At 42.7% G+C, this 25,418-nt stretch overlaps 1 protein-coding gene across 2 annotated transcripts in view; it reads right to left on the reverse strand.

Annotated features, from left to right (window-relative positions):
* The window catches only part of LOC140196207 (type-1 angiotensin II receptor-like), a 42,076-nt gene extending 16,908 nt beyond the window's left edge, over positions 1-25,168 (reverse strand). Inside the window, exons 1-2 of one of the 2 annotated variants that reach the window (XR_011885648.1) lie at positions 24,813-25,168; positions 19,277-21,154 (exon numbers count right to left, since the gene is read on the reverse strand). The gene's annotated coding sequence lies outside the window, so the exon portion shown is untranslated. Of the gene's footprint in view, positions 1-19,276; positions 21,155-24,812 lie in introns of those variants that run through there. The other variant, XM_072255006.1, reaches the window with a different exon arrangement.
* Positions 25,169-25,418: the final 250 nt, after the last annotated feature.

The raw sequence follows: 25,418 nt of genomic DNA on the forward strand, positions 1-25,418 counted from the left end.
CCCCGCTTTGTGAGATGAAAGTCAGCATTTATAAGAGTCTTCAATCAGAAGATGAAGAATCTATGTTGCTAAGATTATACATTTGATGTTTCGGTCCAAGACTCTTCACCAGGAGTACCTTGGTCCAAAATGTCACCTGTTTATACACACACGAAATGCTGGAGGAACTCAGCAGGCCAGGCAGCATCTATGGAAAAAAAGAACAGTTGACTTTTCTGGCTGAAACCCTTTGACAGGACTGGAGACAAGAAGCTGAGGAGTAGATTTGAAAGAGGTGGGGGGGGGGAGAGAAACACCAGGCAATAGGTGAAACTTGGAAGAGAGGGATGAAGCAAAGAGCGAGGAAGTTGATTGGTGAAAGAGACAGAAGGCCATAGAAGGGAGAAGAAAGGGGCGGGGAGGAGCACCAGAGGGAGGAAATGGGAGGGCAAGGTGAGAGAGGGACAATTAGATGGTGAAGGGGGGTTGGAGGCATTACTGGAAGTTTGAGAAGGACTTGGACAGATCAGAACATAAGACCATAAGACATAGGAGCAGAATTAGGCTAATCATCTCAAGTCTGCTCCACCATTCCATCATGGCTGATTTACAGTCCCTCTCAACTTTATTCGCCTGCTTCTTGGAGAAGAAAAGGAAAGCTTTCTTTATTTTAAAGCTTTCTGTGTTCACAGTTTGAGAGTTGACAATTCTCCCTTGAGACCTGAGGAACTGGACCAAAGGGCACAGCCTCAGAATACAAGGACATCCCTTTAGAATAGAGATGAGGAAATTCTTTAGCCAGCGGATGGTGAATGTGTGGAATTATTTAAAGTGGAGATTGATAGGGTCTTGATTAGTAAAGGTGTCAAAGGTTAAAGGGAGAAGGCAGGAAAATAGGATTGAGATGTATAATAAATCAGCCATGTTTCAACAAAGATGTAGCCAAATGGCCTAATTTTGCTCCTATGTCTTATGGTCTTATTGGGAATGAAACATGGACAATTCCTTTACCCTGCATAGATGCAGCTCGACCCTCCGAGTTCCTCCCGCTGCTTCCTCCACCACATTCCAGCAAATGCACTTGTGTCTCATTCTTGAGAGTTTGTAAGGACAGTTCCTTTTTTATTGTCTTGATGTATTTAATGATGATAAACCAGTGACTAGCAGGGGTTCCCTATCTGGGGTCCATGGACCCCTTGGTTAATGCTAGGAGCCCATGGCATAAAAATGTTGGGGACCCCTGGACTAGAGGATGGGCCAGATATTGGCATCTCTAGGTCATATGGCTTATGGTCTTATAAAATGTTAGTTGTTTCTCTGTCTGCAGATGTGGCACGACCTGCTGTTTTCTTCCAACCTCTTCAGCTTTTATATCTGCAATTAATTTAATTGGGTGACTGATGCTGCAATAACATCAACTATGTTAAGGTAAATTTTGGATGTCAATTAATGTGTGAAACTGATCACTGGCATGATCCAGTCCAGGTAAAAATTGCATTTATGCAGGACATGCAAACAAAAATTGAGTGCAAACTGTATATGTTAGTTTTGAGGCTGTTGGGTTTGCTAAAAGGTAGAGATATATGAAAAGACCAGGTGCTCTTATACTTGTCTCTGAAATGTAAAGGCTGATTTATACTTGTGTGTACTAGCTTACGCCGCAGCCTATGCAAGTGGGCTACGCTGTTGTGAGCATTTATACTTGTACGTTGGTGTGTCTGCGTCGCTCTGCAATTCACTGCCAAAACGCTAGTTGGCGGTGGGGTTTCTATGACACTGTGTTGAGTTTCTTCATGTTGAAACTCAACACGAAGAAGCTCAAACTTCAAACAATGGGGACTGAAACTGAAAGGGGGTGAATTTTCTGTGCTTGTCCGGCCACTGAGAGACATGGACGAGGAAATGCATTTCAAATATTTTCGGAAGTCGGCAGGTAGAGTTGATGATTTGGTTCATCGTCTCCAACCATTTATTTCGCATCAGTGTATGCACAGTATACAGGTTTCCCCCACCATCTGCAGGTAGAGCATTCCTATGAAACGGTTCGTAAGCCGAAATGTCATAAAGCAAAGAAGCAATTACCATTTATTTATATGGGAAAATTTTGTGAGCGTTCACAGATCCAAAAATAACCTACCAAATCATGCCAAATAACACATAAAACCTAAAATAACAGTAACATACAGTAAAAGCAGGAATGATATGATAAATACACAGCCTATATAAGGTAGAAATACTTTTCCACAATCGTTACTGAACTGTTCTCCGTAGCGAAAATCTCACGCAAGCGCTGTTGGCAAAAACATGCGCAAACTCTCTCCAGTAACCTTTAAGTTATGAAGCTGCCAAATCATACCAAATAACACGTAAAAATACACAGCCGATATAAAGTAGAAATAATGTATGTACAGTGTAGTAACACTTACCGGAATCGGGACAGCGCCGAGCACACTGATGATAGTGTGTTAGGCTGAGTCGAAGTTTGGGTGGTGCACTGGCCCCCACCCTCCAGGCCACTGACCGATACATTGCCGCAAAGCACACAGGGGTCCAGCGGTAGCCGGGAGGCACACAGCACATCTTTAAGAAAAAAGCCGAAATAAACATGCTAATTAATTAGGCGCTGCCTGACACGATTGCATCGCCTTTGATCCGGGCCAACAATTACGTGTGGGGTGGCTCCTAATTAATTAGCATGTTTATTTCAGCTTTTTTCTTAAAGATGTGCTGTGTGCCTCCCGGCTACTGCTGCATTCTCTGCGAATCGGTACAGTATCTGTCCGGGGCCCGGGTGTTGTGGTGGTGGGACACGGGGGTGTCATCTCATTGTCGATCAGGGCAGGCAGCTCATCTTCTCCTATGACTGCCCGCCTCGAGGTTCGTCATCTGCTGTGGTTGATGTGGAAGGCTTGCTTGACTACTGAGCCTCGCGCATTTTTCTATTATACAGTTCTTTGTAAGCACTCAAACCATCCTGCAAATATCCCCTAAACCTACCTACCCTTTCAAAATTAAAGTCGTACTTTATCATTGCAGCGAAAATCTCACGCAGTTGCTTCACTTTCTGCATTCGGTTTCGATTGTTATCCTTTCCTCTTACAATTGCATCAGCTCTTCATCTATTAGTTCTTGGTCATGGGATGTCAAAGCCTCTTCAACATCATCTTTGTCAGCTTCCACAAGCCAAACTCACTTTGTCCTTGCTTCTTTCACCGCAATCGAAACGCTTAATTATGTCTAGTTTTACACTAAGTGTAACACCTTTACGAGCTCTTTCAGGCTTTTCCAATACCTCAGAACTCATCTTGCTAACGGCTGCTCACAGGCTCGTGTTAAAGCAATGCTGGTGAGAATGCTGTTCCGAATCCCGGGCAAAGCGGCTGCTTGGGGCGCGCGCTGATTTTTTTTTGCATGCTGAATTTTTTATCGCGCGCTGAATTTTTTTCATAACGGTGAAAACACCTTCTGAAAGCAAAAACAGGGTACTAATGCAGGTCTTTCGTAACGGTGAGGTTTCGTAAAGTGGAAGCTCGAAAAGCGGGGGACACCTGTACTCAGAGAATGGCTATCACCATTCGAGTTTTAGGAAGTCAACAGGCTGTAGCAGCTAGCTACAAACTGGCGTCAAGCACAGGATCCTCCAAAATTTCAGAGGTCTGTAAAGCTTTATGGAAAACATTGCAGCCAGAGTTCCTTCCCTGCCCTTCAGTCACCCAATGGCAAGCTATTGCAGTGTAGGAGGAAATGCGATGGTCCAATCACAGTTGTTGTGGTCTGCGACGCCGTGACGCATAGTTACATTTTGGGAGAGGTGCGTGTTAGGCTAAGGCTAGGGTTCATGGCTACGCCGTACCAATGGCGTACATTTGACACACAAGTAGATATCAGCCTTAAGGCTCTCCCCTCAAAATATGAGCATGGAAATCCAGAATGGTAATGAAGATGTTGTTATATCTCAGGACTTCTCGAACTGAAGCCCAATCTGACTTTGCAAAGGGCATAATAGACACTATATGGCATTGTACGGAAGGTCATGAGTTCTGTTCCAACTTACTGTCACTAGCAAACAGATTGTCTATTGCTCATTGTTGTTTGTGGTACGTGTCATGACTGTGTTGGCTACTACATCATTCACAGTGGGTTCAGTGAGTTGACTTCAAAGCTTTTGTGGGGTTGTGAAAGGAGCTATATGAAGGCAACTTTTCTTAAGTTATAAGCATTATTTGCCTGCAGAGTGCGTTTATAGAGTCATAGAGTTATACAGCATGAAAACAGGCCCTTCAGCCCAACTGGACCATGCTGAACAAAATGCTTCTCCAAAGCTAATCTCATTTGCCAGGCTTTGACCCTTACACGTCTAACCCTTTCCTATCCATGTACCTGTCCAACTGTTTTATAAAAGTTATCATTGTACCTACCTCCCCCACTTCCTCTGGCAGCTCATTCCACATACCTACCACTCTTTGTGTAAATAAAATTTTGTTCCTATTAAATCTTTCCTCTTTCACTTTAAACTAATGCACCCTACTTCTTGATTCCCCAGTCCTGGGAAAAGACTGAGTGCATTCAATTTATCTATGCCGCTTGTGATTTTATACATCTCTATCAGATCACCTCTGAGTTTCTTACACTTCAAAGTACAAAGTCATAACCTGAACGACTGTTCCCTATAACTTAGCCCCATGTCCTGGCAAAAGGATTAGGTCATAGGCTGAATCAAAGGTGGTGATGAATCAGCATAAAGAGGGAGAATGAAAATCTGCTGAGTGGTGCTACAACAACCACCTCTCACTCAATGTCAGTTTGACCAAGGAGCTTATTATTGACTTCAGGAGGAGGAAGTGGAAGTTGCATGAGCTGGTCCTTGCTGGTTGTGGGGGGGAGGGGGGGGCGTTCGGCAACTTTGAATTTCTTGGTGCTATCATTTCAGAGGACCTGTAAGTGCAATTATGAAAAAAAATCACGACAGCACCTCTGCTCCCTCAGGAGTTTGCAAAGATTTGGCATGACATCTAAAACTTTGACAAACTTTTATAGATGTGTGTTGGAGAGCATACTGACTGGCTACAGCACAGCCTGGTATGGAAACACCAATGCCTTTGAACGGAAAATCCTATAAAAAAAGTAGTGGATACGGCCCAATGCACTGTGGGTAAAGTGATCCCCACCATAGAGCATGTCTACACAGAGCGCTGTCACAGGAAAGCAGTAGCCATCATCAAGGACCATGACCACATCTTGTTGCTGCCATCAGGAAGAAGGTACAGGAGCCTCAGAACTCACACTACCGTGTTCAGGAACCCGTCAAACATCAGGCTCCTGAACCAAAGGGGATAACTTCACTCAACTTCACTTGCCCCATCACTGAAATGTTCCCGCAACCTATAGTCTCAATTTCATCTCATGTTCTCGATATTTATTGCTTATTTATTTTTTATTATTATTTATTTATTTTCTTTCTTTTTGTATTTGCACAGTTTGTGTTCTTTGCACACTGGTTGTCCACCCTGTTGGTGCAGTCTTGCATTGATTCTATTATGGTTATTGGATTTATTGACTACGCCCACAAGAAAATAAACATCAGGGTTGCATATACTGACATATATGCACTTGAATAATAAAATAAACTTACTTTGAACTTTGAATGCCCTTGTAATTCTTTTCTGCACTCTGTTAGTTTCATAACATATTTAAGTGAAAGGAAGAAAAAAAGCTCAAGATAGCTATCTCTATTTATATTATTTCTTTTTCATCAGTAAAAACGAAGTATTAGAACCTAATGGAGGAATACTTATACTGGATTGTAACCAGTCCCTCAAATAGTGCTTTATTTAACACTCTTTTACTTTAGTACAACATTTCATACTTGATGTTGTAGAATGCAAGGTTATTGTTAACAGTAAACATAAAGAAGTATATTGCAGATCAGTTTTATTTGTCACATATACATTGAAACATACAGTGAAATGTGCTGTTTTGCATCAACAACCACCACAGTCTGGATATGTGCTGGGGGCATCTGCAACGGTCTGCCAACGTCGTTTTTTCAAACTAACCCGTATTATTTTGGAATGTGGGAGGAAACCGGAGCACCTGGAGGAGATCGACCCAGTCACAGAGAGAACGTAAAATCTCCTAACAGACAGGGGCAGGAGTTGAACCGTGGGCCTGATCACTGGCACTGTAATTGGGTTATGTGAACCACTACTACCCCGCCTCACAATTCAAATTCAGATCAATTGTAAAATCCACTAAAGTACAAACTTTGTGCATGGCTCACTAAAACAGATGAGCCTTTTCCACCAGAACCTTGCCGTATACACACTGCCTGAGCTCATTTGGAAGCTGCTGACTGCGAAGTTTATAGGCTGCCACTCTCCTGGACTGCACTGAACTTCATGTTCCTGCAGTACACGGGATCCGTCACCAGGTGTCAGGCTGCTCCCAGCGCTGTGACTGAAAAACCAAACTGAGAGCACTGGCTGGAAAGCCGAAATAAAAGCAGAAAAGGCTGGAAAATCAGAATTGGCCCGATTGAAGGTCTTTGACCTGAAACATTGACTGTTCCTTTTTCCATAGGTGCTGCCTGACCTGCTGAGATTGTCCAGCATTTCCACTCCAACAACAACCACCGGCCCGCAGAAATTGAGGTGCAGCCTCGAGACTTTCATCCAAGGACCGGGTGAGGGCAGAGAGAAAAAAAAAATCCTGTACGTTTCTTCTTCACAGTTGTAAAGGGTTCCGAAGTATGTCTGAAGAGCAGGAGTAGTTTTTTGAGTGGGGAGCATCAGCGAGTGGAGATATTAAGGGAAATAGGTAGGATCGGGGAATGAAGAGGATCAGGGAAGGGATGGGGACAGGTGGAGGTTGGGGAAGGGGTTGAGAGGTTGGGGGAGGGGGATAGAGAGAATTACTGAGTTACTGAGTGACTGAGTTTAAGCCAATCACCACAGAGCTCAGAGTCAAAGGTCCGGCAGCATGCGAGCATCATATGGTCATGGATACCTGCAGTGCCTTTCAGACCACTGAGACCATGCTGGCCATCAAGTACACATCTGTACTAATCCCATTTTATCCTCCCCATGTTCTTATCAACCTCCCCCAGATTCTTCCATGGCATGTGGGAAGCAACAAAAGCATCTGTAGGAAATGCTCTGACTCACATGTAGCAGGGTGTAAAAGCAAGGGTGTAATGTTGAGTGTTTATAAGGCACTGGTGAGGCCTCACTTGGAGCACTGTGAGCAGTTTTGGGGCTCTAAGAAAGGATGCACTGACATTGGGAAAGGTACAAAGGATATTCACGAAAGTAATTCTGGTAATGAAAAGGCTGCCATATGAGGTCCAATTGATGGCTCTGGGGCTGTACTCCCTGGAATTCAGAGGAATGGGGTGGAGGCGGGGAATCTCAGTGAAGCCTATCAAATGTTGAAAGGCCTTGATAGAGTGGATTTTGAGAAGATGTTTCCTACATTTGGGGAGTCCACTATCAGAGAGGACAGCCTCAGAATAGAGGGGCAACCATTTAGAACGGAAATGAGGAGGAATTTCTTTAGCCAGAGAGTGGAGAAACTGTGGAATTCATGACTGTGGAATTCGTGGCTGTGGAGGCTAAGTTATTGAGTGCATTTAAGGCAGAGATTGATAGATTTTTGCCCTAGCCAGGGCATGTGGGGCTACTGGGAGAAGGTGGGAGATTGGGGCTGAGAGGGAAATAGATCAGCCATGATGAAATGGTGGAGCAGACTCGATGGGCCAAATGGCCTAATTCTGCTCCTATATCTTATGGTATTATGGGTTGAACCTGAGTATCTGGCACTGTGAGGCAGCAGCTCTACTGATCTCATCATGTCATCAGTCTTCATGAACGACGAACTATGAACTTAAATCATTAATTATTCGACTTCATTGGTAAAGAGTGAAGGCAGGTGAAATAAACTGAGGGCCAATTCATTACTAACACTGTATGTAGCCTGTATCACCCTAGGTTCCTTGTTCATGATGTAAACCTTGTTTAAGAGCAACCGGACAACCTGACTTTCCAAACAATAACAATGAATGTTAGAAACACACAGCAAGTCTAACAGCATCTGCGGAGAAGAAGACATTTCAGGCCAAAGACCTTTTTTGTCTTTCCTGTCTGGGAAAGAGAGAACATAAGTTAGTTCAAAGTTCCCAAGTGACTGGCGGGGGGGATGAGTAGGGCAAAAGGAATCTCTCTGACAAGGTGAGGCAAGGGTTGCTTTAGGGATAATATATAGATACTGAATGACTGTGGAAGCCAGGTGGTCTGAGACCATAAGGCAAAGGAACAGAATTAGGCCATTTGGCCCATTGTGTCTACTCCGCCATTCTATCAAGACTGATTTATTACCCATCTCAATACCATTCTCCTGCCTTCTCTCCATAACCTTTGACACCCTGACTAATCAAGAACCTATCAACCTCTGCTTTAAATACCGTACACCCAATGACTTGGCCTCCATAGCCGTCTGGCAATGAATTCCACAGATTCACCACCCTCTGGCTAACGAAATACCTCGTCATCTCTGTTCTAAGTAGATGCCCCTCAATTCTGAGGCTGTGCCCTCTGGTCCTAAACTCCTCCACTATAGGAAGCATCCTCTTCAGATTTATCTATCACATGTTCAATGAAACACACAGTGAAGTGTGTGCCAACAACCAGCACACCCAATGAATGATCACCTCCACTTTTACTTTCTTATAGTTTTATGTAATGGAGCTCGAAGCAAGCTTGAGCAACAACATGGCATTTTCCAGTTGGAAGTGATACACACTTCCAGATCAGATTCTGATTCTGCTGTTTAAATTTATGTATACTTGGAACGCTGCTGCATATTCTGCATTCTGTTATTGCTTTTCCCTTGTACAGTACTATTTTGATGCACCCATGTGATTAAATGATCCATATGTTGTCACGATGCGTGCTCTCAATATCAGAACCCAAGTGCGGAGGAAAGACAGACTCTAATGTAGAGACAGCGACCAGATTTTATTCACAGTGATTCCAAAAGAACATCTGTGTCTCGGCTGAACAACACCACGAGAAGCAACATTCTCAAAGGTAAGACCCTGTGATTAGTGCTAATGGGGCATCCGCTTAAATAATACAAGTAACACAGAATCCTTCAGCCTATCAACATAAGCTTAACAAGCTTAAACAGAGAGCATCAGGGGACCACATTCCAAGAAGCGAGTCGCTCGAGAAGAACACAAGGAACTCTAAACAGTTAACAACTCTCGTTAAACAACAATAAACCATTTCAGGTGCTGTAAGAGCCCAAGAGCCCAACGCTCTCTGGCGCCCCACATAGGCCTGAAGAAGTCATTACATATGCATTACGTGCAAAACAAAGTTTTTTGTTGAACCTCCGTGTATCTGGCAATACTAAACCAACTTACCCATTTATATTTTGGTTGTCACATTAGCTCCACTAAATCATTCCTCTTGTTGTTTACACCTGTCTTCCACCTTTTCAGACTCTTTAGTTTTTTCGTAAACACAAGAGGTTTTGCAAATGCTGGCAATCCTGAGTAAGGCATACACAATGCTGGAGGAACTGAGCAGGTCAGGCAGCGTCTATGGGAAAGAGATTAAAGTGTTGAATTTTGGGCTGAGACACTTCATCAGGACTTCCTATGACCTCTCTGCCTATCAAGGTTTGATGGATGGTTCTCATTGATAATGAGTCTCTCACCGCAGATGCTGTCCAACCGGCTGAGTATATCCTGCAGCTTTAAAAAATTTTTGTCTTTCTGTCTCTTCGGGATTTGTTTTTTTTTCCTCCAAAGTAAATGGCTCCAACAACTGGTGTTCAATCCTCACCTCCAGTGTTCTCTGCGTGGAGTTTTAACTCTCTCTGAGACTGCGTGCGTTTCTTTCAGGTGCTCCACTTTCCTTCCACACCTCAGTGATCTGCATATTTGTGGGTGATTTGAACGCTGCAGGTTGCCCCCAGAGCATTGATAAGTGGTAGAATTTGGGGGGAGTTAAAGATCAAAGATTAGCTTGTTACATGACATGTGGCAACCTACTCTTTGTCACGTGTCCATTGAAATGTGCTGTAAAATGCATCGTTTGAGCCAACGACCAACACAGACCAAAGAATGCACTGGGGGCAGCCTGCAAGCGTTGGCACGCTTCTGGCACCAACGCAGGCATGTCTACAGCTCACTAACCCAAATCCTAACACCAGGGAGAAAATCGGAGTACCCGTAGGAAACCCATGTGGTCACAGTAAGAGCCGTGAATTGATGGGAATGCGGGGAGGACAAAGTGGGATTAGCGTAAAGTGGGTGTGGAATGATACAGAATTGCTCGATGATCCTCCGACACATTTCACAGTGTTGTAATGTTTCTGATAAGTTGCCACAGGTACCCGATGCCTGGTGATTAGGAGAAAAACGGCAACATTTTACAAAATTTAATGGAATGAAAGCAACATTTTCCAGATTATTGTTTCTTCTGTTACGAATAAACAAACACAAAGTGATTGGCAATTTTAAAAACATGGGTATGCTTTAATTTCAATGTTCTTGACTTTTTTGGCTCATAACAGTTATTATATTAATGAGTTGCATTGTTTTTGGACGTGCTGCTGCTTTTGATGCTAATCCATTTGAGTTCACACAACCTTCAATTGGTCTTCATACCATCGCCTGTCTCCTGGCCAATTGGTGTTTCCAGGGTAACCAGGCTCATACATGGCAACAAAAGCATCATTAACAAATATGTTAAGTGCAGGAGTAGACCGTATAACCCTAGGTTTGATCGGTGGCATTAGTCTAGGGGAAGACGCTCTCCGGTCCGCCAAACTTGTGAAATCTTGTTTGTGTGGATACTGTGTGATGTTTTCCACTGCTACAAAACAGTACCATGAAATAACAAATAGTATGCAATTAAATGATTTAGCATTATGATTCTTAATTTGACTAGAGGGTTAGTATAGAAAATAAAAAGAAAAGGGCCCTGTTTAATGAAACAATCTAATGTGCATGTTGGAGCTCACGATTTTCCCGTCCGTTCATTCTCTATTGATTTCCCTCAGTTGCCTTTGACTCCCGGCCCCATTCCACGCCCACTCAGTCCTGCAGTCTATGACTTACCCGTTCTGGCATTTTCTTTTTCCATCTTCCACCGAACAAAAGCCCGTGAATACCTCGCGCTCTGGTGCACAAGAAAGAAGAACCTCCCCTCATTGGACACCACACATTCCAAAGCTCCCACTAACTCCAGTCATAACCCAAACACACTGCGGCTACAGAGAAACTATTACATTAGCAGTGAAAGCTTTCCCAGGGCGTTACATATACATTCCATATATATTTGTATATTAATGAGTTGTATTGTTTTTGGACACGCTGTTGCTTTTGACGCTAATGCATTCAAATTCACATAACCTGAAATTGTTCTTCATACCAGCGACTCTCTCCTGGCCATTTGGTGTTTCCAGGGTAACCAGGCTCATACATGGCAACAAAAGCATCAATAACAAATATGCTAAGTGCAAGAGTAGACTGTTAAGCCCTTCAGGCTTCTACTGTCATTCATCATGATCACAGTTAATTTTCTACCTCAATTTTCCGCCATTATCCCCATATCCCTTCATTTCCTTAACATCCAGAAATCTATCTAATCCTGGAGAAACTCAGCAGGCCAGGCAGCATCTATAGGGTGGAATAACAAGTAGACATTTCAGGCCGAGACCCCCCCATCAGGATGTAATGAAGGGTCTCGGCCCAAAATGGAATCTCCTTATTCCTCTCTCTTGTGTCTGTGTACAACGACATATATGTTAAATAAAAGCACTCACATGGGAGATGGCTTTTAATATTCACATTGCAGCGAGGGAGAGAGAGGGAGCAATGCACAAATGTAGACAACAGCGCACGCGCAGACAACAGATCAATACGTAGTGCTAAGGGGAGGGAGTCATTGCTTTAATAGAAATAGATCCATGCATTACACATCCTCCCTCTTTAGATTAATGCAACATAAAATTGCATATGTACAAAACATTCAATTTCCCTTTCATTAACCCATATTCCAAATAAACATGCTTTCGCAATAAGTCTATTGCTAACTTCACAGTTCTAAAGAATCATTCTTTTCGGTAGTGCACCGTTTCTTTCCGGTTAGCGCCTCTGGACTTGTGGAGTGGCACTGGGTTTCGTAGGTGTCTTGTCAATGATAATGTTTTCCTCACGCCTCCGGACCTGTGAACTGGCATTGGGTTTGGTAGGTGTCTTGTCGAGGACAACGTTCTTGGTTTCCGGTGTCACGTTGTTGTCAGTGACATCATCATTGAGAGGTAAGTCTGGTGACTGTAACATGTCTTGGTGGATGCAGTCGACACAGGTGTGTTCTTTGGTTGAGCATCAGTGATCCAGTTCTTGTTGCTATCCTACCAGGTGTCTACTTGTCTTCTTGGTATTCACACGCTAGGACTTCCTGTCCAATCTCGAAGCTCCTTGCTGCTTCACTTGGCAACTGGCTGAACTGTTTATTCTGCATTTTCCTATGTAGATCTTACTTCAGGAGGTCTATGGGAGATCTCAGATTCCTGTACTTGGACAGCATTGCAGGTGCTTGATACGCCATTGCGTGAACAGAGTTCTGATACACAAAAACAAAGTTGTCCACCTTGTGCTGTAGAGAAATATCCTCCTTCTCAATCACCCTAATGGATTTGTTGAAGGTTTGGATAAACCTTTCAGCTATGCCATTCATTTCTGGGTGGTGAGGAGCTGATTTGAAATGTCTGATGCCATTTTTCTTCGTGAACAGTCGGAATTCTTCTGATGTGTGTTGTGGTCTGTTGTCACTCACAACTTGTACTGGTAAGCCATTTCTGGTGAAGATAGTCCTCAGCACAGAGACAGTCTTTTCTGAGGTGGTTGACTTCATTGGTATAACCTCAGCCACTTTGAGTGAGCATCCACAGCAATCAGGAACATGGAGTCCATGAATGGCCCAGCAAAGTCAATATGTCCCCTTTGCATGTTGAACTTTTTGGCTTCCTGAACAGCTTTTTGCCAAGTCTTTGATCTGTTTATCTATTCCCTTTTCAAACACCTTCTCATTAGCATTAAGCAACTGTCACAACCTCTGGTTAGTGCTACTATTTGGGCTGTAGTTGCCTATTGATACCACACTGACAGCTTTCATTGAGTAGCAGCCTAGTAGGGATTTTCTCAACCATTTACATCTGAAAAGTGCTGGCCCTCCACTTTTCAATATATAAAGTTCTGACTGTGTGTTTGGCCTCCATAAGTCACATTTACTTGCAGTTTTCCTTTGGGAGACACTTTTTCGCCTGTGTAAGTCTTGTCGACTGGTGGTGTAGTGGCACCAGCGTCGGACTTCGGGACAAAAGAGGTCCTGGGTTCAAATCCAGCCAGCCGGCTCCCCTGCAAGCTTTCCATCGTTGCTGGGTTACGAGCTGGTGATCTCTTTGGTAACTCACCCGGCAGAAGGCAGTGGCAAACCACTGCTGTAACTTGCCTTGTACGTGGTTCCCCACTGCGTCAGAGAGGCGTGGAGGGAAATCGTCCGCTAACCGGAGAAACCCCGGATGCGACGTAGAAAAAAAAGTCTTTAGCATCACTGAAGTCTTCTCTAATGGTACCTTAGACAACAGTCTGTTGTAGTCAGACTCTGGAATTATGGACAAAGCTGATCTTGTATCTAGCTCCATTTTCAGTTTTACACCGGACACATCAATGGTGATCCAGATGATTGTGTGATCTGCTTCAGTTATACTATGCAGTTTTATGCATGCCAGTTCACCTCTGTCAGAAACTATGTTGTCTGATTGTGTTTTACATTTGGTAACTTTATGCACTTGCTTAGTTTTGTGTTTGAGACTTTTCACTTGGTTGTGCTTTTTGTCTGCCTTGTGCACTCTCTCTATGTGACCTTGTCTGTAACACTTTCTGCTGGCTTTTTCTTTGATCCAACAGTCATTTGCATGATGGGAGGATTTGCCGCTTCGATTTTTGGCCATTGTACCATTCAGGGACATTTTTGTGCATTTCAAATTCTAATGTCTTTTTCTGCAGTTCTGCTGCATCATTTGCTGCAGTCTCTAATGATATTGCAATGGTCAATGCCCATTCTAAAGCTAGGTCTCTTTCTGCCAGTAGCCTTGTTTGAGTGCTTTGACGGTGCATGCCACATACAAGTCTGTCCCTTAGTGCATCAGAAAGTCCATCTCTAAAGTCACAGAAAGTCTGAGCAGTTCTGCAATGTATTCAGAAATGCTTTTATCTTGTGAGTGGTTCTTCTTGTAAAATCTAAATCTCTCAGTATTGCCAGCAGTTTAGGGCTCAAGTGGTTTTGTAAAATTGTATTAATTTCATTAAACGTCTTGCTTGCTGGCTTTTCAGGGGTTACTAAGTTGCTTAAGAGACTGTACGTTCTTGAGTCCGTTAAGCTAAGAAGCATAGGGGCTTTCTTTTGCTCCTCCATGTTGTCACGTTACAATACAGTTCCACCCTCTCAATATATTCAGCCTTCATTAGTACGATCACATTCGTCAACTTCCCTGTCTGAAGCCATCGCCACGTTATTTTCACTTTAAATTCAGCACGTCTTTCTCTGTTACTATGCTGTGCTCATGCCTTTGTTAGCATCTGTGACAACCTTCTCTTTATTGTCTAACTCTTGCTGTTTCATACCATAATTGGGCTGTAACTGCCGGTGCAATTCACAATATTTTCTGACATTCAGGTTTGTACTCGTCGCTAGTTTATTGTGTTTGTGCACAGCTACATAATAAATAAAAGTACGGACGCGAGAGATGGCTTTAACAGGTGTATTCACATTGCAGCGAGAGAGAGAGAGAGAGAGAGAGAGAGAGGGAACAATGCCAATGCGTATACAACATATCAATAGAAAAGAAATAGTTCCATGCATTACACTCTCCATAGATGTTGCCTGACCTACAGAGTTCCTCCAGCATTTTGTGTATGTTACTCTTGATTTCCAGAATCTGTACAATCTCTTGTGTTTATAGCTCTCTGCCACTGTTTTGAATAAACTCAGTGCTCCCAGGCAGAAAGTTCCAAAGATTCACCACCAAGTGAAATAAATAATTCTATCCCAGGTCTACATGGGCTTCTTTTCATTTTGAGACTTGGTTCTACAACTCTCATCCAGGAGAGCTATTATCCCCGCATTCAATGTCGCATGCCATGTAAGAATTTTGAGAGTTTCAATGAGATCGCTCTTTGCGTATGAAGGTTCTTGTCTAAGAAACACACTGCCCATGCTGCAGAGTGTCAGTACCTAGGACAGTACCGCCATATTGTGAACACTAACGGGAATCACCCAGAGCAATTTGCCGCAGTGAGGCCTGGGTCCTGGTGCAAGATTTGGACAATTTAAACACCGGCCTGGAAAGAGTACGGGCTCCTCTCTTCTGCAATGCTAAAGTTGTGAGACTGGCCCTGGCTGCTGTGCTTCATGCCTGCGGACTTGGTGGAAATTTGCCCTGCTAATATGAGGGACTGAACTCTAAGGCCTTGGGCCTTCTATGGGCTGCTCCAGGGATGTGGGTCTAAGGACTCAGCTTGGCTCAGAATGCTGTTGTTGCTAGCTTCCACTGTTTGCATTTGTGTTTTTCTCCCTCTTTCTCTGTGCGCGCTGGGGGTTGGTGTTTATTTTTTTTTAATTGGGCTCTTTCGGGTTCCTTGCCTGTGAGGAAACAGTTCTTAAGGTTGTATAATTGATACATTCTTTGATAATAAATGCACTTTGAATACTTTGTTATAAATGAGGCTGAAACAGCAAGGGTTGGCACAGCAGATTGTATGGTTAGTAAGAAGCACTCAGAATTATCTACAGCACAGAATGAAATCAATTAGTCCACTTGGTCTGTCCCTGAGTACTTTCACTCTCAAAGTTCAAAGTAAAGTTCGTTATCAGAGTATATGAATGTCACCACATGCAAACTTGCGATTCATTTTTCTGCGGGCATGCTCAGGAACTCTCTGGAATAGTAGCTATAAATGGATCAATAGAAGATCAACCAGAAGGCAAAAAAATGCAAATGCAAATATAAGTAAATGCATTATAAAGAGTCCTTAAAATAAACTCATTGGTTGTGGGAACATCTCGAAGGATGAGCAAGTGGGTGTAGTTATCCCCTCGAGTGTAGTTATCTCCTGGGCTGTTCCAGCTTTTGAACGGATTTATAATTGAGTCAAATTCACAGTCTCTTACTTCCAGATGACAGGGAGCTTCCTGACTCTAAACAATCGTAGTCATAGATACTGGGCAGAAATAGGCTATTTGGCCCTTCGTGTCTGTGCTGGCCATCAATCATTTACACTAATGTACATAATTCCCCTTTTTCGGTTCTCTCTACATTTTTCATTGACTCTACCCAGATCCTGCCAACTCACTTACACACCAGAGGCAATTTACAATGGCCAATTAGCCTAGCAACCATCTTCTTAACTTGTTTTTGGTACAGAGTGTTACGAACTCCGTAACTGGGTTGCCAAACCAGCAGAAATGGACCACTCGTTGGAGTCTGGTTTACTAGAAACTAATAAAGTTTTATTAAAGAAATAAGTAACACAGTACTCTAATTGTAAGGATATAAATGCAACAGGTTAGCAATGATAAAACACACATGTACACAGAACTAGGGTAATAGGAATCAACCAAGCTCTATCGCAGTCTAGGGGTAAAATGATCAGTCTCAAGTGACGCAGAGTTCAGTTCAGCTTAGTACAGTTCGCAGTAATCGCTGTTGTGCCGTTGGAGAGAGAGAAAGAGATGCAAATTTGATTCAGGCAGACCTTTGATGTTCACAGGTGGTTTCGGGTGGACCCTTTTATGTCTTCTATCCCACTGTGGTCACCGACTGTGACCCCTCCATTCCGAATGCGACCGTTCTTCCGCGGTGAACCCAGCACCCAGGTAAGGGCGGACACACACACCAGGTTCCCACCAATCGTACCTTTGCACCCTATGCGTCTATGGTCGGTTCCCGTGAACTGGACCTCCAAACTCCCACCAACTTGTGGGGGCACACCGCTCTTCCAGGGTCTCGTTATCTCATGATCTCGTGGTGTCTGTCGTGCCTTAGCGAACCTGTTCTTTTTATCCCCCTGCTGGGGTATCGCCTGTCCATCAAACTTCAAACAGTTCAGGTTCAAAGCAACTGGTCTGTCAATATTCTGAATTGTGTTTCTGTTCCGTTATCTCTCTCTTCTCTCTCATTGAGATTTTGAACGATTCTCCATCGTCTCCCTTATCTCTCTCTCATTAGCATCAATCGTCTGATAACTTGGTTTGTTGTCACAAGAACAAAGAACAACCCAGCCCAGGAACAATCCCTTTGGCTCACTATGTCTGTGCTGTACATGATGCTCATTTAAACTGCACATCTGGCTGCAAGTGATCTATTTCCCCCTATTCCCTGCCTGGTCATACAGTACGTCTGTCCAAATGCCTCTTAAATGTTGCTATTGTATCTTTTCCACCAGTTCCCCTGGCAGTGCATTCGAAGCTTTGTAAAAATAATTCTTTCTTTGTTGTTATTCTTTCAATGTTCCCCTTCTTTCTTTAATCCCTTTGATCAGAGATTAAGGGAGCTAGGGCTTTACTCTTTGGAAAGAAAGAGGATGAGAGGAGACATGATAGAGGTGTACAAGATAATAAGAGGAACAGATAGAGTGGATAGCCAGCGCCTCTTCCCCAGGGCACCACTGCTCAATACAAGAGGACATGGCTTTAAGGGAAGGGGTGGGAAGTTCAAGGAGGATATTAGAGGAAGGTTTTTTACTCAGAGAGTGGTTGGTGCGTGGAATGCACTGCCTGAGTCAGTGGTGGAGGCAGATACACTAGTGAAGTTTAAGAGATTACTAGATAGGTATATGGAGGAATTTAAGGTGGGGGCTTATATGGGAGGCAGGGTTCGAGGGTTGGCACAACATTGTGGGCCGACGGGCCTGTATTATGCTGTACTATTCTATTCTATTCTATTCATAGTTTTGACAGTTCTATCCTGGGAATAAGACTGACTATCCACCATATCTATGCCCTTCATAATTTTATATACTTTGATTAGGTCGTCCTCACCACTCCTGAAAAATCAATCCAAGTTGTTCAACTCCTGATACATAATATAGGTAGTTCTCCTGTAATGGGAAATCCTGTTTTATAGAAAATCATATTCTAGCAGAAAAAGCAGGTGTTGCTTTTAAGGCACAGATTTTCCTGACTACAGCTCTGTAATAACTGATGACACAAAAGATTCTGCAGACGCTGGAATGTTGAGTGATACACACAAAATTGCTTCATCAGGACTCTGCCAGTCATCCATGGAATGATTTTGTTACATCCCTTTTGTACTAGTCCTGGCGAGGGGTGTTGGCCCAGATCATCAACTGTTATTACCATCTATGGCTGCTGCTGGAGCTGTAGATTTCCTTCAGCATTTTGTGTGTATTGCAGATAACAACCAAAGCAGCCTGCAGAATGCAAATAGTGTTCTCTAATCTGTCAATCACGTAATAACTAATTATGTCCTGGAAACATTATAACAGAGCTATCTGTTGGGCACGTGGCCAAGTGGTTAAAGTGCTCGTCTAGTGATCTGAAAGTCGCTAGTTTGAGCCTCCGCTGTGGCAGCGTGTTTGTGTGCTTGAGCAAGGCACTTAACCACATGTTACTCTAGTGTCTGTGCGAGGAGTGGTGCCCCACACAGACTTCCAATCTGCGCCTTGTAAGGCATGAAAATGCCCGACGCAGGCCTCTCATGGTCTGAGTTGACATTCCCTCCCTATCTGTACTCTGCAATCCAGGCTGTCCCACCCCAGACATTCTCTTTTCTCCCAATTCCAATGGGTGTCAAGTGCTTAAACCTGAAAACACGTACCATCTGGCTCCAGGATGACTTCTGTCTTGCCATTATTAGACTGTTGAAGTAACCACTTGTACAGTCCACCATGTCAAGGTTTACACCTTATTGTCTACCCTCACTACAGATCTGCACTACTCTGTAACCATATCCAAAGGTTCATTTATTATCAGGGTATGCATACAACTCCAGATGACTATGAAACAAAGAAAACCATGAAGGTTGTTCAAAGAATAACATCAACCTCTCCTGAGCACAATAAAACTTACAAATCGCAACGACAGAAAAAGCATCAACCCCCCCCCCCACCACTCAGAAAAACAAATCGGGTGAACCAAGAGAACCTCAAACCCCAACCTCCCCCCCCACCCCGCACACACAAAAAAACATATAAATTGCACTAAATGGATGGAGAGAGACTGTTCCCATTGGTGGAGGCAGAAAAAGTATAAAGCACGAAGTAAATTTATTATCAAAGTACATACATATTATCATATACAGCCGTGAGATTTGTTTTCTTTTCCCAGTAAATCATAGAACCATAATAGCGTCAATGAAAGGCTGCACCCAACAGGATGGACAAGCAGCCAATGTGCAAAAGACAACAAACTGTGTAAGTCAAGAGAAAAAAAAGACATATAATAAAAAAAAGGCATAGTCTTGCGAGACCATGGACCTGCGCCTGGAAAGTCTTCACTCTCCAAGGCGCAGGCCTGGGCAAAGTTGTATGGACGACCAGCAGTTGCCCAGGCTGCAAGTTTCCCCTCTCCATGACACCGATGTTGTCCAAGGGAAGGGCATTAGGACCCATACAGCTTGGCACCAGTGTCGTCACAGAGCAATGTGTGATTAAGTGCCTTGCTCAAGGACACAACACATTCCCTCGACTGGGGCTCGAACTCACGACCTTCAGGTTGCTAGTCCAATGCCTTAACCACTTGGCCACGTGCTATTATAATAATAGTAATAATTTAAAAAATTACTATAGTAGTAATATAGTAATGTAGTATGCAGTAATAATATAGTAATAATGTAGTATAGGGTGGCAGTATAGTAATAATAATAATAAATAAATAAGCAATAAAACAAGGACATGAGATGAAGAATCCTTGAAAGTGAGTCCATAAATTGTGGGAACAGTTCAGTGATGAGGTATGTGAAGTTGAGTGAAGTTTATCCCACTGGTTCAAGAGCTTGATGGTTGAAGAGAATAACTCTTCCTGAACCTGGTGGTGTGAGTGCTGAGGCATCTGTACCTTCTTCCTGATGACATCAGTGAGAAGAGAGCATGTCCTGGATGGTGGGGATCCCTGATGATGGCTGCTGCTTTCCTGCTCAGCTCTCCACGTAGGTGTGCTCAATGGTGGGGAGGCTTTACCCATGATGGCTGGGCCATATCCATTACTTCTTGTAGGATTCTCCATTCAAGAGAATTGGTGTTTCCATACCAGGCTATGATACAACCAGCCAATATACTCTCCAGCACACATCTCTAGAAGTTTGCCATCATTTTAGAAGTCATACTAAATCTTTGCAAACTTCTAAGGAAGTAGAGGAGCTGCCGTGCTTTCTTCACAATTTGACTTATGTGCTGTGTCTAGGGTAGGTCCTCTGAAATGAATACACCTTAGGAATTTAATATTTCTGACCCTTTCAAGACCAAGGGGCTGATTACTGACTTTAGGAGGAGGAAACCAGAGGTCTGGGGTGACATTGACAGAGAGGTGGTTGTTATGGCACCAGATTTTCAATTTCTCTCCTGTGTGCTGATTTGTCACCGCCATTGATCTGGCCAACGACAATAGCATCATCAGCAAACTTCAATATGGCACTGGAGCTGTGCTTAGCTGTACAGTCATAAGTGTAAAGTGAGTAGAGAAGGGGGCTAAGCATGCAGCCTTGTTGATGGAGATTGTGGAAGAGATGTTGTTGCCAATCCAAACTGACTGGGGTCTGTAAGTGAGGAAATCAAGGATCCAATTGTACAAAGAGATATTGAAGCCAAGGTGTTGAGGTTTGTTGATTAATTTTGAGGGAATGATGGTATTGAATTCTGAGCTGTAGTCGATAAGGAGCATCCAGACGTATGCATCTTCGCAGTCCAAATGTCGCAGGGTTGAGTGAAGAGTCAATGAGATGGCATTAGCCTTGGATCTGTTGGAGCATATCCAAGTTGCTTATCATATTTCATCAACAACCTCTCAAAACACTTCATCACCGTGGAACAAAGTGCTTCTAGACAATAGTCACTGAGGCAGGTGAACCATATTCTTCTTGGCATCTAAGAATGAAATTGGCTGGGTAAGAAACTCAGAGTGATATGAAGAGGTGATTTTATGTACAGGTGTAAAGTGAAGACAGATTAAATCATGGTGTTAAAATGGCTGCTAGGTAAGTACCTTAAAGGAACTTTTGGGGCCACAGGGAGAGGGTGGGAGAATGGAACTGTCTCTTTCATTGAGCTAACATGGCTGGTTAGCCTCCTTCAAAATGTGAGTCTTCATGTGATTCAGCGATTTTGTGACCTGAGCACAAGATCAAGGCTGCCATGTTACTGCAATAGTGAGGGAAATTGCTGCACTGCTCTAGGTGGAAGATTAAACAGAGGCTCTGTCTTTTCTGAACTAAATTTCAAAGGTCCCACAAGGATATTTCACAGGATTTTTCTCATGCATTCTTGCTGATATTCATCAACCAGAATAACAATAAAAAGATTAATATTAATCTTGGCTTTATTGGTCACGTGTACATCGAGATGCACAGTGAAGCGCACTGTTTTGCATCAATGACCATCACAGACCGAGGTGTGCTGCTGCAGGCGGCCTGCAAACACCAGCGTGCTTCCAGCACCAAGATAACAAGCCCACAATTTATTAGCAATAACCTGTACCTCTTTGAAATGTGGGAGGAAACCAGAGCACCTGGAGAAAAGCCAGGCAGTCACGGGGACAATATACAAACTCCTTACAGACTGTGGTGGGAATTGAACCGCCATCTTACAGCTAGCACCATGAAGCATTACAACTAACCCACTATGTTAATATGACACTCTAAAAACTTATTTGGGCAATGTTTTGTTGTTTGTGATGGTGAATTTCAGATTAGCACCTTAAGTGATATTACTTTGGCAATACTTGCACAATGGAGGCTGTCAATTTGGCAATCTAAATATGCTTCTTTCTTAAATGAGAGACATTTTTGTTCTTTGCAAGTTATGACTCTATTAATCTAATATCTTTCTAATAGCGTTTTAAATAGTCACTGTTTCAAAGTTCAAAGTGAAGTACACATATGTCACCATACCATACCCTGAGATTAATTTTCTTGCAGGCATTTACAGCAAAATAAAGAAATACAATAGAATTTATGAAAAATATACACAACAATGACTGACAAGCATCCACTGTGCAAAAGAGCACAAATTGTACCAAAATTATATTATAAAAATGTAACTACCAGTGATACTAAGAACGAGTTGTAAAGTCCTTAAGAGTGAGTCTATAGTAGTGGAGTTTACTGAAGGTTCTTTAACAGATGTATTCTTGTTAGATTTTTACAAGACCTACTCTTACAGGACTTCTCTTTCACATATTTCAATGATATCCTTCTGTAAACAGTCAGAAAGCATTAAATGTATTCTCACAAAGCCTTAAACCTTAAGGGAAATATAGCACTTGTTCTGGTAGAGGACATGGAAGAAAATCACCCCAAGGAATATGACGTGCTTGTACACTGATTCTCAAGCCATTGACGTAAGTTAGTTTAAAATCCTGGGTACACTTCCTTTATAAAGATGTCACACTGCCGTTTGTTCTTGTCCTTTGATGATGACTATGATCTTGCCAAGTTTGGGAACCCTATACAGTCTATGTTTTACAATCAACTCTGGTGAAGGAAGTTTAGCCTTTCTGACAATTTCTACAAATTCTGACAGGCCATTTTTACCTGTGTCTAGTTCACATCCTGAGATTCTTATTTCAAGAATGCCTGTACAACTGTCTAGACACTGTGTGAAAAGTGAAAACTCACCGTTCGTACTTTTCCATGCCTGTCACTATAGTTACAGTATTCCACTGAATTATGCTCACAATAGACTTACCAGCTGTGGTTTAGCCAGGGTGCTGTCTTGACTCTGGGACAGGAAATTTAATTTCTGTTCCATTCCTTCTCCTGTGGTAAAATCTAAGCTGACACTCCAGAGCAGTACTAAAATTACCGTCTGCTACATGACTAGAGAGATGCTATCTTTTAAAGGAAGTCTTAGGTGAAGCTGACACAGGTGGGCTTAGAGGAGTAGAGAATTATTCTCAGCATCTTGCCTGTATCTATCCTTAGAGCATTTTTTGATGGCTCTGAGCCCGCACTTGCTCACGTTTGGAAGAATGAGGGGTGATCTCACTGAAACATCAAATATTGAAAGGCCCAGATAGAGTGGATGTGAAGAGGATGTTTCCTTTCTATGAGAGTCTAGGACCTCTCTGGAAGAGTTTAGAATCAGAGGGCACAGCCTCAGAATAGAGGGATGTCCCCTTAGAATTGAGATGAGAAGGAATTTCTTTAGTCAGGGGATTGTGAATCTGGAATTCATTGCCTCAGATGACTGTGGAGACCAAGTCTTTGGGTATATTTATAGCGGAGAGTGAAGGTTCTTAATTAGTCAGGGTATCAAAAGTTATAGGGGGAAGCAGGAGAATGAGTTTGAGAGGGAAAATAAATCAGCCATGATCAAATGGCGGGGCAGAAACAATCAGCTGAGTGGTGCAAGTCTGCTCCTATGTCTTATGGTCTAAATTCTCCCAAATGAGTGATACAGTTTGCTGGTTTATAGAAGGCACCACATTGCAACCCTTTGTGGCGTTAGTACAGTGAGGAAGATATTCTAGAAATGTACCTTGATTTTCTTTAGTGATTGTACTGATTTTATCTTTGGCATTTTAAATATTAATCTATTCTTCATTGTACACACATCAGTAATAAAAATTAAAGATAAGTACAAAATATAACTTTAATAAATAAAACTTGGAGATCCTCAAACAGGTGTGACAGTAATTCCTTCATATTAAGCCAATCTGTACATACAATAGATCAATGAAGGTTAAGCCTGAACAAAGGTAACTAAAGCCATAAAGCAATTCAGCATGGAAACAGGCCATTTGGTCCATCTTGCCCATGCTAACCAGCTAGTCCTATTTCCCTTACCTAATCATGAGCCTGTAGCTTTACTAGTGCTTTAAATGTTGCAATTGTGACTGCTTCACTCAGGCAGCTCCTTTCCATAAGGCCATAAGACATAGGAGCAGAATTAGGCCATTCAGCCCATCACGTCCGCTCCACCATTCCATCATGGCTGATCCTAGATCCCACTCAACCCTATGAACCTGCCTTCTTGCCATATCCTTTGATGCCCTGACCAATCAGGAAACTATCAACTTCCGCTTTAAATATATCCACGGATTTACCACTCTCTGGCAAAAAAAATTCCTCTTAACCTCTTCATGCATCTTTTGCATAAAGAACTTGCTCCTTAGATCCTTTGTAAGTCTTTCTCCTCTCAGTTTAAATCTATGCCCTACAGCTTTTGATTCTATTTCCCGGGCAAAAGACTGTGTGCATCCACCCAATCTCTGCCGCTCAAGCTCATAACTTTACACAACTCCATAAGGTCAACATTGCAACACCCTGGTTCAGAGAAACGTCTTGTTTCTATATATTACTTGGCTATACACGTTAGGTACAATTATATAGTAAAATTACAGGAGGTTTGATTGACTTGACTTGAGCAGAGAGGGCACAGATTTCCACCAAAATCAAATGTGGCAGAAAAATATGAAAAGGAACCAGGAAAAATGTTACTGACACTCACTCTGGCTGCTTCCCTGTAAAGTCAATGGGTAAATAAAACCAAGGCTCCTTTAAATGAAGAACAATAACTTGCTTACCTGCTGTTTGGCCAGTGCTGTGGTTCTCAGTCTGACTGGGTGTCGACTCTTCTGCCTGAGCAGGATATAGGCATTTCTGTGGGCAGATGCCCTGAAAAATGGCAGGTTTTTTGCTCAGTCTGACATCACCTGGGGAGATATGGATGCTCTCAGATGCGGGTCAGGATGAGCTTCTCCTCTCTGAGCCACGAGCCACAGAGCTTGAAACTGCCTCTTGGAAGCTATGAGAGATTTACAGCCCAATTTCCTGAGGGAGATTTATTGCTGTCTGTTTTTTTTTCCCTATTTGCTGTAAAGCTTTTGGACTCTAGTGATCTGCACTGTGACTCTTGTTCCTTGTTTGCTTATAATCATCTGCTGCGTCACTAATTAAGTTCTAGTTGGTCACGGAAGTGAGCACAAACCAGGGTCTTATGCACTCTAGAAATAATCTACCTTAACCATTTAGTCACCAATTGTTTTCAACTGCACCCAGTTTCTATGCTTATTTTGCGTAATAATGTAATGGCTATTACATATTGAAATAATCTTATTAATTTGATAAATCTCGAATATTTTATATTTAATATTATTCCTTTTTACTTTCCTGTAATAAGACCACTTCCA

Source organism: Mobula birostris, chromosome 4 (assembly GCF_030028105.1).
Source record: "Mobula birostris isolate sMobBir1 chromosome 4, sMobBir1.hap1, whole genome shotgun sequence".
Taxonomy (NCBI): domain Eukaryota; kingdom Metazoa; phylum Chordata; class Chondrichthyes; order Myliobatiformes; family Myliobatidae; genus Mobula; species Mobula birostris.